The sequence below is a fragment of the Sceloporus undulatus genome, chromosome 4, assembly GCF_019175285.1.
Source record: "Sceloporus undulatus isolate JIND9_A2432 ecotype Alabama chromosome 4, SceUnd_v1.1, whole genome shotgun sequence".
Taxonomy (NCBI): Eukaryota; Metazoa; Chordata; class Lepidosauria; order Squamata; family Phrynosomatidae; genus Sceloporus; species Sceloporus undulatus.
The window spans coordinates 172071964-172083891 of record NC_056525.1 but is presented as its reverse complement, the minus strand read 5'-3'; the positions used below and the strand labels follow the sequence as shown (position 1 = coordinate 172083891).

Genomic DNA, 11928 nt, shown 5'->3' with positions numbered 1-11928 from the left:
CCCACAATCCCTGTTTTCCCTGCATCCCACCCCCTTTTGGGCTGCTTTATCCTCCTCCATCCCTTCCCGCCTCCCCCCCCTCCCTCCCTCTCTCTCTCTTCCCTCTTTTTTTCTTCTTCCTCTCCTCTCCTCTCCTTTGGACTTGTCTTTATTTGGCGCCCTGGGCGGCATTTTCCCTCCCTTCCCTGCTTCCTTGCCTTGCCTTCCCTGCTGGCCTGGCTTTTTGTGAGTGGCACCATCATCCTCTCCCTCTGAGGAGGAGGCTGAGGCTGGAGAGGAGGAGGAGGCTGAGACTGAGGGAGAGGCCTGGGGTTTCCTGGCGGGGGAGAAGGCGAAGAAGAGAAGCCCCTCCAGAGGCGCCCCATCCAGGCAGGTAAGCAGCCCAGCCCAGCCCTTGGGCCCCAGCAGGGAAGGGATGGCAGGCCATGGAGGGCTTTGGGAGGGCTGGGGCTGGAGGCCTCTCTCTCATTTCTCTCTCTCTTTGGGGGGAAGCTAGGGAGTGTGGGGCTGGCCTTGCCCTCCCTCCATGGCAGGGCCACCAGACCTCCTCCTCCTCCTTTCCCAGGACAAGTCCTCCATCCCCCACTTCTCTCTCTCCACCAGGCTCCAAAGGTCCTCCATTTGAGCATCACTCAGAGCATGGGATTGACATTATACTATGAGTGTTTTGAGGTTTTAATTTGGGAATGTCCCCCCATTTTTTTCCCTTGCAGTGTCTCCATTTTGCAGTGCCTTGTCCTCTTTTGTGGTTAGGACATCTGGACACCCTGTCCTTTTTCCAGGACCTGTCCTCCATTCCAACCTTCTGTCCACGAGGGATTCCCAAAGTCCTCCTCCATATTGAGCATCGCTGAGAAGCTGGCTTGACATACTATGTGTTTTTGAGCTTATTTTGCTCATGCCCCCCTTTTTTATTTTTGCTTGCAGTGTCCTCCATTTGTGGTGCCTTGTCCTCTTTTGTGGTTATGGCACCTGGTCACCTGGCCTTTTTCCAGGACCTGTCCTCCATTTCCCACTTCTTCTCTCCACCAAAAGGTCTTCCATTTTGAGCATCACTGAGAAGCATGGATTTACATTCTATAATTGGGAGCTTTGAGCTTCATTTGGGAATGTCTCTCCACCCCCCACCCCCATTTTTTTCCTTGTAGCGTCCTCCATTTGCAATGCCTTGTCCTCTTTTGCAGTTAATCATGTTTGTTCCCCCTGTCTTTTCTCCAGGACCTGTCTCCATTTCAGCCTCTGTTCAGGAGGGCCTCCAAAAGGTCCTCCATTCTGAGCATCACAAGAAGCATGGGTTTTATTATTCTAGGAGTGTTTTGAGGTTTAATTTGGTCATGTCCTCCATGTTTTATTGCGGTGTCCTCCATTTTTGCAGTGTCTTATCCTCTTTGTGGTTATGACATATGGACACACAGTCCTTTTTCCAGGATGTGTCCTCCATTTCACCCTTTTGTCCAGGAGGAATGCCATAATGTCCTCTCATCTTGAGCATGGATTTACAGTGTTTTGAGGTTTTTCTTTGGTCATGTGCCCCCAATTTTTCTTGAATGTCCTCCATTTTGCGGTGCCTCATCCTCCTTTGCAGCAAGGACACCGGTCACCCTGCAAAGAATGGGGGGGAACCCAAACCCACTCACATAAATATAAATTCATGCTTCTTAGTTATGCTCAAAATGGAAAAACATTTTGGAATTCATCCTAGACAGAAAGTTGAAATGTAGGACACATCCTGGAAAGGACGGCGTGACCAGATATCATACCTGCCAAGGAGGAAAAGTCACTGTAAGATGGAGGGCATTCAAAAAATGGGAGAACATGACCACATAAAAGCTAAAAGACACTCATATCATATAAATCCATGCTTCTTGGTGATGCTCAAAATGGGACGCCATTTTGGAATTCCTCCTGAACAGAAGGCTGAAATGTAGGACATGTCTTGGAAAAGGAGGACCCCTTGTCATCAGGTAGTCAGGTCCTGTAATTTCAGACCTGTGGTCTTCCTGAGTCTATCCATCTGGCATGCAGTCTTTCTCTCTTCCTACTATCCTCCACCTTTCCCAGCATTATTGTCTTCTCCAGTTATTCTGCTTTCTCATGATGTGGCCAAAATATGACAGCTTCAGTTGGTCATCTTGGTTTCCAGGGAGATTTCACAGGCTTGATCTGTTCAAGGACCCATTTGTTTGAAGGAAAGGCAGAGAGGGTCTTTTCCCCTCTCCTCCATCCCACTCAGTGTGACCAGGTGTCCTAACAACACAAGGAGGGCAAGGCGCCACAAAAATGTAGGACATTCGAGAAAAAAAATGCTGGACATGACAAAATAAAAGCTAAAAGCACTCATAAAATATCAATTTATTCTTCTTCTCATCATGCTCAAAATGGAGGCTTTTGGAATTCCCCCCTGGAAATTCAGAAGATGCCATGTAGGATGTGTCCTGGAAAAGGAGGGACATCTGGTGACCCTGATCTCAACTCCAGCTCCTGAAATATGGAGCAGTGGGGGCTGTCTTGGAGGTGGCAGAATGGCTCTAGCTCACCAGGGCAAACGCCTCTCCCCCCTTGTGTTTTTACATCATTTATTTATGAAACGATGGCTCTCTTTCTCACAGCCTTCCTGTAAAAGGACAATAACATCCCAAATCCAAACAACACAAGCACTACCTTTATCGGCCCACCCAAATGCACAAAATACTTGGCGCAAGCTTTCAAAGGAGTTTATCACACTGGGGCTGATTTCGACATCAGAGATTAAAGTGATTTTAAAGCATCCCACAAATGAAGCGGAAATGGCGCAAATGATTATCACACACAATGTGGAAATAAAGTGATATCAGAAATACAGTGGTGCTAAATCCCGAGAAGTAAAAGATGCACATTAATGCTTCTTTTTGATCACTTTAACGGTGGGTTTTGTGCGACATTGTGTGAAAATTGTGACGCGTAATTACGCGATTTTTCCGGGATATTCACAGGATAAACTCCTGATCTCCTTCATGTGATAAACACCAAAGCTCCGCAGCTTCGTCAGGCCAAAGCTGTTTTATAAAATCTAACAGGAGACAAGGAAAATGTGACAATGTCAGGGTCAGAGGCCTACATTTTGTCATGTGTTGTTGTTGTTCTGTTGTTGTCAGTCAAGATGGTACAGAAGGATATCCATGTAGGCAGAGGCCATTCTTTTTGGCCATGTGGGTTCTGGAAGCTGAAGAGTGTTTAAAGTCCAGGGAATAAAACTTAAACTCCATTGTATGTGTGTTGTGTGCTTCATGTCCTTCCACAGTGACCCTATCACAGGGTCTCATTAGCAACACAAAAAAATATCTCTGAGATGCGGCTGCCTACCTGCCTGAATGGTCCATCTTCACTTAGAGATGTTGTGTGTGTGTGTGTGTCGTGTTTTGCTCTCTGAGGAGGAAGTGTACTAATGCCCATCACTTCACGCTGCCCAGCTGCCCAATCCCTCAGTGGGAATACTGCCCATAGCAGGGGGAAGGAAAAGGAAACACGTCTATGGTCACCATAGCTGTCCTTAGGGTTTTGCTTTTCAGGCACACAGTGTGATTCAGGATGACACCTTTCTTGATAGAATGGCTCAATCTGTGGCTGGTAATGTGGCCTGCAACATTGTGGAGACTGTCACACTGGGATAGGTGTAGATGGATTGTGTTCAGTCAGTGATGCTTTGACAATGAATGTCATAGGTGCCCAGCATTGTTTAGCAAAAATGTTAAGACTACAGTGATTTACCTAGACCATGAACGCATAATAAAAAATGCATTACTCACAGGGGACTAAAATAAATGGAAAACTTAAAAATAGAATAAAACATATCATTGTTCACTCAGAAACAGGGCCCCCTATATCTAGTGAAAACTATTTCCCAATTAAACATGTTCAAGGATCACAACCAAACTTTATACATATTTTAAATGGTCTGGTGACATGTTAAAGTCTAAATAATTTATTAGGGCATACCATAATAAAATCAACTGTATGGTTCTCTTTTGTTTTCCTGCAGGACTAACCCAGCTACTCCTTTAGGAAACTATGTATTTTAAGAGATTGTTTATATAACAAAGGTGTATATATAAACAATGGGAAAACAGTTCAGTGCTTCAAATTACATTTGAAAATAATGGATATTTAAAGGATATATATCATCCTGTAGAATTTCACAAAGTAATTCCTATTTCTCCTATAGTACAAATATAAGATCCAGTTTTATTAAATATGGCTTATTTTTTTCAGGAGTGAGAGAGGAGAATTGTTTAATAAGTTATAAATAAATTGCTTCTTTAAATACTCCATGATAAAACAGATGCATTTCTGCAGCACTGGATGATGTGAATCATTTTTCTTTGAAATAATGTTTTGATTTACTAAAGTTTGTATCTCACTATTTTCCTAAGCAAAGAAAACCTGAAGTCAGTTATCCTATTTTTTGGTAAGAAAGGATTAGCTATAAAAGCACATACAGTACTAGTAGGTATAGCTAACATGGACTGATCTTGGAAATACAGACTTTAAAAAAGATAAGTAGACCCATGGTATCCTTCTGGGGGCGCCTGGCGGAGGTGGAATCGGGGGCACTGGCGCTCCAGTGGTTCCGATCCTACCTCTCCGGGAGGTCCAGATGGTTGCAGCTGGGAGACGTGCCTCCGATGAGAGGGCCCTTACATCTGGGGTTCCCTCAAGAACCATTCTGTCTCCCTTGCTTTTTAACATTAACATGAAACGCTGGAGAGATCATCCGGAATGGGGCGCGGTGTTATCAGTACGCTGATGACACCCAAATAGTCTTCTCTATGTCCCGACTGATGCAGTGACCGGGATTGGCGTCTCTCCTCTCGTGGCCTGTCTGGAGTCGGTAATGGGCTGGATGAGGGACAACAGACTCAGACTGATCCAGAGAAGACGGAAGTACTGGGATAGGTTCCCCGGTCCGGGGCTGGCGGTGGTTCCCACTGTCCTGAACGGAATCACGCTTTCCGTGAAGGACTCTGTACGCAGCTTGGGGTGCTCCTGGACTCGTCGCTCCACCTACATCTCAGGTGGAGGCGACGGTCAGGAGGCACCTGTTATCAGCTTCGGCTGATCACGCCAGCTGCGTCCCTACCTCGACCGGGGAGACCTTGAAAACTGTTTGTACCGCCCTGGTAAACCCTTCGTTTGGACTTCCTGCAATGCGCTCTACATGGGCAACCCTTGTACCATACCCGAGCTGCAACTGTGCAGATATGGCACCCGTCTGCACTGCACTGCCCAGGCATCATATAACTCCCCTTAAAGACTTACATTGGCTGCCTATTCGTTCCGGGCGCATACCGGTGTTGTAAGACCTATAAGCCCTAAATGGCTTGGGCCCAGGGTACCTGAGGCCCCTCTCTCTCGTACATCCGCCCCCGCACTCGATCTTCAGGCAGCTATTGTTAGAGTTCCAAGGGAAATAATTCACCTCCGGGGGCTTCCTCCTCTCAGCCCCCAACCTCTGGAACGCGCTGCCCTTCGAGCTCCGCTCAGCCACCTCCCTAGCCCATTCAGGAAGGGGTAAAAACCATTATTTGACTAGCTTACCCTGACCATATTCTCTCTCCCCCCCCCATGTCAGCATTGTTTCCGACATTCTTTATTTTTTTTATTGAATTTTTTAACATGTACTGGTATGACCTACTAAAAGCCCTAACAATGGCTGGGCCCAGGGTTACATCGGACGCGGAACCGGCCTCTCTCTCGAACAACCCCCTCCGCCCCGCGCACTTCGATCTTCCAGGGACGCCATTCGCTTACGGCGTTCAAGAGGCGGAAAATATAATTTCCAACCCAAGGAGGGGATTTCGACATCTCAGCCCCCAAACTCTGGGAACGCGTGCCCTTCGAGCTCCGCTCGCCAACCTCCCTAGCCCAATTCCGGAGGGGTTTAAAAAACCATTTTATTGAACTAGCTTACCCTGCCCAGTAATTCTCCCCCCCCCATGTTCAGCCCTTGTTTTGCCGACAAGTTATTTTATTCTTTATTGAATTGTTTTATTTTTACATGTATTTTATCGGGTTTTGGATAATTTGTTATTCTTATTCTTGTTGTTCCCCACCCCGCCCCTGATTTTATCAGAAGGGCTGTATAGGTATATAAATATATTTTATTTCTTATTATTATATTATTATAAGTGAAGACAAATTAATTTCCTTTTTGTTTAAAAAACTTTCTAGTAAGCTTTTTAACAATAGGATTGTCAGTTTAAATGTCCTAAAAACGGGGATTTTTTCGGGACAATGTACGCAATGTAGGTTCCTTTCCCCTAATATAGATTAATAATAATATGGAACGTAGCCTAGAGTCAAATGCTCCATGGTCAATCCATAATACCGCTGTCATTCAATCACCTTTTCCTTCTGGCTTGCTTTCAGAGGATTGTCAGTGCTAGCTGATCGAATTAAAAGATGGTCTCTTAATAAAATAAAAATTGAAATGGCCCGTGTGCATTATTTACTACTACAGCAACGGCAATTCATTAGTTGCTTGAGGCCATCTATTCGCGGCTGTGGTCTAGCTGGCTAAAAAATATATCTCAGGGACCACACACTCGTCCATAGTTTAAGCAGCCAATGGAGCACTGTCAGTTGTCCACTTGTCTGAATAAAATTTTCTATAAGAAGCTATTAAAAGAGTTTTGAGCACTGAAAGTAACATCATCTATATTCCCATTCTTATAAATGGTAGTGCTAGTGGGACTAGTTCCCATTACGTAGGACTCAGAAACAGATCTCATAATTCCAAGCAGTGTCCGCTAAGACAAACATGGCGGATTTCTTGCACCTTTAGCGTATTTTAGATTCTTGGACTCAGGGGAAGAGATAGATGCAGTTATTTTTAATTATAGTACCTCCCTTTAATCTTACTCTCTTGGGTTTTTTCTCTCTTTTTCTTGAAGTATTTCTGGATTTCCAGAATCCTGTTGGCAATATAAGTCACTGGACTGTGACAAGGTAGGGGACAAGTGATTCTATGGTAGTTCCAAAAATAATGCACACTTGTGAAAAAACCACCATTTGAGAATCCAAAACTTGTCTTTACTTTGGTGGATTCTACTGTCCAGCCCTCCCACATTTGCCGCTTTGGACTTTTACGATTTGCTTACTGGTATTGCAGATTTGCTTAATTGTTTTCTCTAGGGATATCCTCTAGGTCCTCCAGTGCCATTTCCTCGCCAAGCGTTTGGCCGTCCTAGAGTTGTGCTGGAACCTAGCAGTTTTCTAGAGCAAATGGGGGTGGTGACTCGTTCGATATAAGTAGGACTCAGTGGTTGAGAGCTGTTACTTACTATGAGAAAGTGGCCAAGTTCCTTCTATATTTCCAACAGGTTTTCTTGGAATGGTTTCATTATTCTTCTTTTTTTTACCACGAAAACCTGGGGGGAATCGTTCTCTTTTGTTGTGGGTCTGCCTGCCACTTTGAAACTACAATTTGTAGTCTTCCTAATTTGTTAGCCGGATTTGGGACCACAGGAGTTGCACCGGCGGACCTGGGATTTCTAAAAAACCTGTTCTCTTAGGTAAAAGAGTAGGTTTTTTTTAATATAACTGTTAACCAGTCACTACTACTTTCCACATACACATGGACAAAGGAAGGCTAATGACCTGAATAGGGTACTACCATGAACAAACCTCCAATTACAACATTTGCTCCGTCTTCCAATACGTTTTACTCTATGTGACGTATGGTTGTATGTGTAACTTCAACCACCAACTATTTCCACATTACACATGGAAAAAAGCATTAGGCCTTCCTTTTCCATGTGTAATGTGAAACCTTAGTTGACTGAAGTTAGTTTCTCATTGATGGGAAATACAGTTTTTTCTATATAGTATCTTCAAAAATAGTGTTGCAAGGTATTACTTGGAATTCATAATAGAATGGACAAGCAATCACAGATTTATTAGTCATTTCTTTCGTACCAATCACCCACATTACCATGTTCAGATATCAAAGTTATTATTTCTGTGGTCTCTTCTTATTTGAGTTCAGCGGGTGGTTGCTTCCTTCCAGTAACTAGCATTTTGTGACAATGTAATCAAGTGGATTGTGCACACCACCAGAATGAGTAATCACCTCGAAACAGATCTGTGGTAATGCATAGGAAAGGGGTACTCTAAAACTACTGCCATGGCCACGGGTGGGGGAGATACTTAAAATGTACCCACTTCATTGATTTCAAATCCAGGAGACAAAACGATTAGGGCCATCTGTGCAGAACCCAAGTATAAAGATTTGAAGAAACTGGATTAGACAATTCTGTGCTTTGGTTAACATTGTCAATCCATTCTTACAAAGACGGACATTCTGGCTGCTGCTGTATCAAAAGATATTATTACTTGAGTGTGAAAAAAAATTACATTTCTCTATTATATCTATTCTTCATTTTACACACTGGTATCTAAAGCAGAGAGCACATCATTTCCAAAACTACGTGCGTTGCATTGGGAACATTGTATTGTCAATTTGCCCCACATGAGCTGTGGGTGGAGGAGAGTATTTCCTTTCAGTGGCTGTTCGTTTCCCAACCAGGAGCTTAGTGGGATTGGCCGAAAATAAAGAGCTCCTGTCCACCTCAAAAACAGGGTGGCAGTTGGTTGTTTGTTCCTTCATGACATTGCCGTACTTCTTGTTGCTTAGTGCTGTTGCTAATTGGCACCACTGTAGACACACTCTTTAGATGCACCAAGTCTGTCGATTCCAACAACATCCTGATAGTGAATTAAAAACATATTACACTGGGATTAACTTAGTGCTCCCCTTTAATAGGGCCTGTGCACAGACGGGCCCCGCCTCTTCACATTAAAGCTCCTATTTCCTTCTGTATGATTTAAAACCCGTGTTTGGGGGAATCTGAACCCCTGAATCTGAATCTGGCCTTCCTAATCTAGAAGACCTTTTCTCTTCACCTTGATTTGCCACTGTTTGTGGGTGCCCTCATGATCAAAATGTTGAAATGCCCTCCTCCAGAGGCTTGGGATCTAGACTGACTGTAGTAAGAAATCCCCCCCCTGCAAGACAAAATTATCCGGTATTCTTTAGGGCCATTCTTTTGCTCCCCCTCCCACTGGAATGCTCCGGTCCCAAGCACTCTCTCTCTAAACTTGAATTCCCACGTATCTGAAACTGACCCAAAAAAGATTCCTACTCGTTGTGCACTATCTGAAGGCATTTATTATGCAGTGGTCGAAGCGTGACGCTTTTGCAGCATTGAGTCAGACTAGAACACACCTTGTTACTACCAGCATTTAGGCCCTGGAGGCATGGCCACGTCGGTCCACTTCCTGCCACACTTTGGAGGCATGCATCACCTAAAAACACCCACTCACTTCAAAGCGGTCGGATAACTAACTTTATGGCCTATCTCTTTCACCCCGATATCAGATTCGTCCTGCCTCAAAACCATATTTAGCAGATTTGGAATTAGACCATTGCCATTATTTTCTACAGACTTACAGTCTGTAATTCTGACTTTGATGCTATCTGGGTATATTGTGGGTTTTATATCTTTGAAAGACCAGTGTAAGGATTTTTGAGCAGCGTGGTATAAGTCACTTTATAGTAATCACACAGTAATATTGCAACTTATACAACTCAGCAGGAGAAGAAAAAAACATAGACGCAATAACGTCCTGACCACACAAGATGGATTATCCTAGTGCATTTCAGTGTCGAGATAATTTGTTGGAGTGCTAAAACAGTTAAACACCCCTGCAAGTACTATTTTGCTTCTTCCAAAACTGACAGCCCCCTGAAGGCAGCTTTAAAATAAAAATAAATAGCAAGATTTTTGAACTATAAATGTGAAAGTGTAAGAAACATGTTTGGGATTTTTTTGTTTTTGTTCAAGGCAGAAATACAAATAGATAATAGAGTGTATTTGTATCCTGCCAATCACAAGATCTGGCGGCGAACAACAGTAAAAGAGTGGACATTTGGCGGGGATGGGAGGAGATAATTTTCCCTTTCGAATTATGAACTTGAGACTTTTTAACTGAGTGATTTGGAAATAAAATGTTAACACAAAGGCCAGTACCCAGTACTGGAGATCTTTATGGAAGGTTTCAGCGTTAGGTCATATCATTACTATGGTGACTGGATAAATGGATAAGCAGTAAGTTAGATAAGGCAGAATAAATTTTTATAACAACATCTTCAGTTACTTATACCAGAAATGTTGGAGTATTGTTGTTTTCTTACACTGTATGACCATTGCTTTTGTACAGCTCAACCTCTTGACTGTCATTGCTTCTCATGTCCAACGATGGATACGGTAGAAGATCTGTGACTAAGGTTTCCAGCTATACTGGCCAAATACTCTAGGCTGTTCACAGAGTATTATGGTCTCAAGCGGCCCCGAAGTCACCAGCCATACCCCATTACCCATTACCTCTTAATCATGCTATACTGGCCACTGTCTACACAAAATCCCCACTGTGTTGCCCAATGCCACTGGTGGCAAGTTGCTGCTGCCTCAGTAAGTTCAGAAATAAAGCCATACAGTGTGTGATCTTGTGGCTTGTGACCTCAGAGGAGGCAACCCATGCCAGTGATGGCGGCTAGAACAACCAGTGGGGGCAGAGGCGTGGCCCCCCCCCCAGTGCTTGCTACAGGAGTGCTCTGGGTTTTCTGCAAAATCCAGAGCAAAAAATAAGTTTTTAAAAACTGGTTTAAATGCGGGATAAGAGTGTTATTTGAGGCGGAACTGATTTTACAATTGTGAAGACAGGGAGCAGCTTCCACTCAATTTGGGGATGTGCCCAGTGTCGTGAAGACAAGTTTGCCTGAGGATGGGGTGACAACCATTTGAGCCGCTAGACGAGCCTTAAGGTCCGGTTTACAATCTGAATGGTTGGACTCAGGATTGGGTCCAGGGCAGTCATGCTGGTATATATGGTAATATGGGTAGCTGTTTCTCTTGAATGAAAAGTGTAAGAAGCCGCATCACTTGTAGTTTGGTCCTCTTTTTTGCTTCATTCTCCAATGTTTGTACAGTGGAGTGAAATAAAAAGATAACACACAAATACATTTGCATGTTTGAGCATTTTATTGATTGTAGGGTACCAGTTTAGATACTGTATATTAGATATATATTTTTAGGATTGTATCATTGTACTTTTCTGTAATCCGCTTTGAATCAATTGGGAGAGGCAGGAAATATAAATAAATACATTATTATATTATCATTGAGAAGCTTCTGTCAGTTCTTCAGTGTGTTGAATAGCCCATGACAACGAGAACCTGCAGATCTGGGAGAGAGAACTTTATTAGCTAATATTCAACGGACATCAACACGCATTGATGTAACTACAGAGGTATCTTAAGTGGTGGTTGAACTAGGGATTATGTGATGGATGAGCTGCCTTAATTGCAGAGCGTCTGGAAGTGGCAAAACTGCAGCATGCAGGAGGTGTATTTGGGTGCCTTCTTTTCTCCACTGTGTCATTTCTCATTTAATTCCTTTGCTTCAACTGAAACCAATAGGAGGGCAAATTCGATGCTTCCCTAGGCGGACGCAAAATCATGGGCTATACAAGGAAGTTAAGGGTTGGTAGAGCTCACTCACAGGAGTACCTGTTTGGCCCCCTTCAACTTCCTCTGCTGCCTTTCCAAATGATTAGGATTGCTTTGTCAGAGCGTTGTTATTAATGCACTAAAGCCTCTCCTAACCTAGTCAAATGGAGTGTCCGATTGCCTCAGTCAAACTTTTATTCTGATTAAAGTATAAATATGAGGTTGGTAGAATTTAATTTTCTTGGATGGATAAGGGTACAAATAAACCAAGCTTAATTTGATTTATATACACCTTTCTCCAATATGGAACCCATAGGCTTTATAAATAGAAGTATACATATGGCCCAGAGGACTTGGACAATGAGGAAATCAAATAGTAAAAG

At 43.5% G+C, this 11928-nt stretch overlaps 1 protein-coding gene across 1 annotated transcript in view; it reads left to right on the top strand.

Annotated features, from left to right (window-relative positions):
* The first annotated feature begins 255 nt into the window (after positions 1–255).
* Positions 256–11928, top strand: part of CAP2 (cyclase associated actin cytoskeleton regulatory protein 2) — a 68111-nt gene continuing 56438 nt past the window's right edge. The window contains exon 1 of the mRNA XM_042465311.1: positions 256–373. The gene's annotated coding sequence lies outside the window, so the exon portion shown is untranslated. The remainder of the gene's footprint in view (positions 374–11928) is intronic.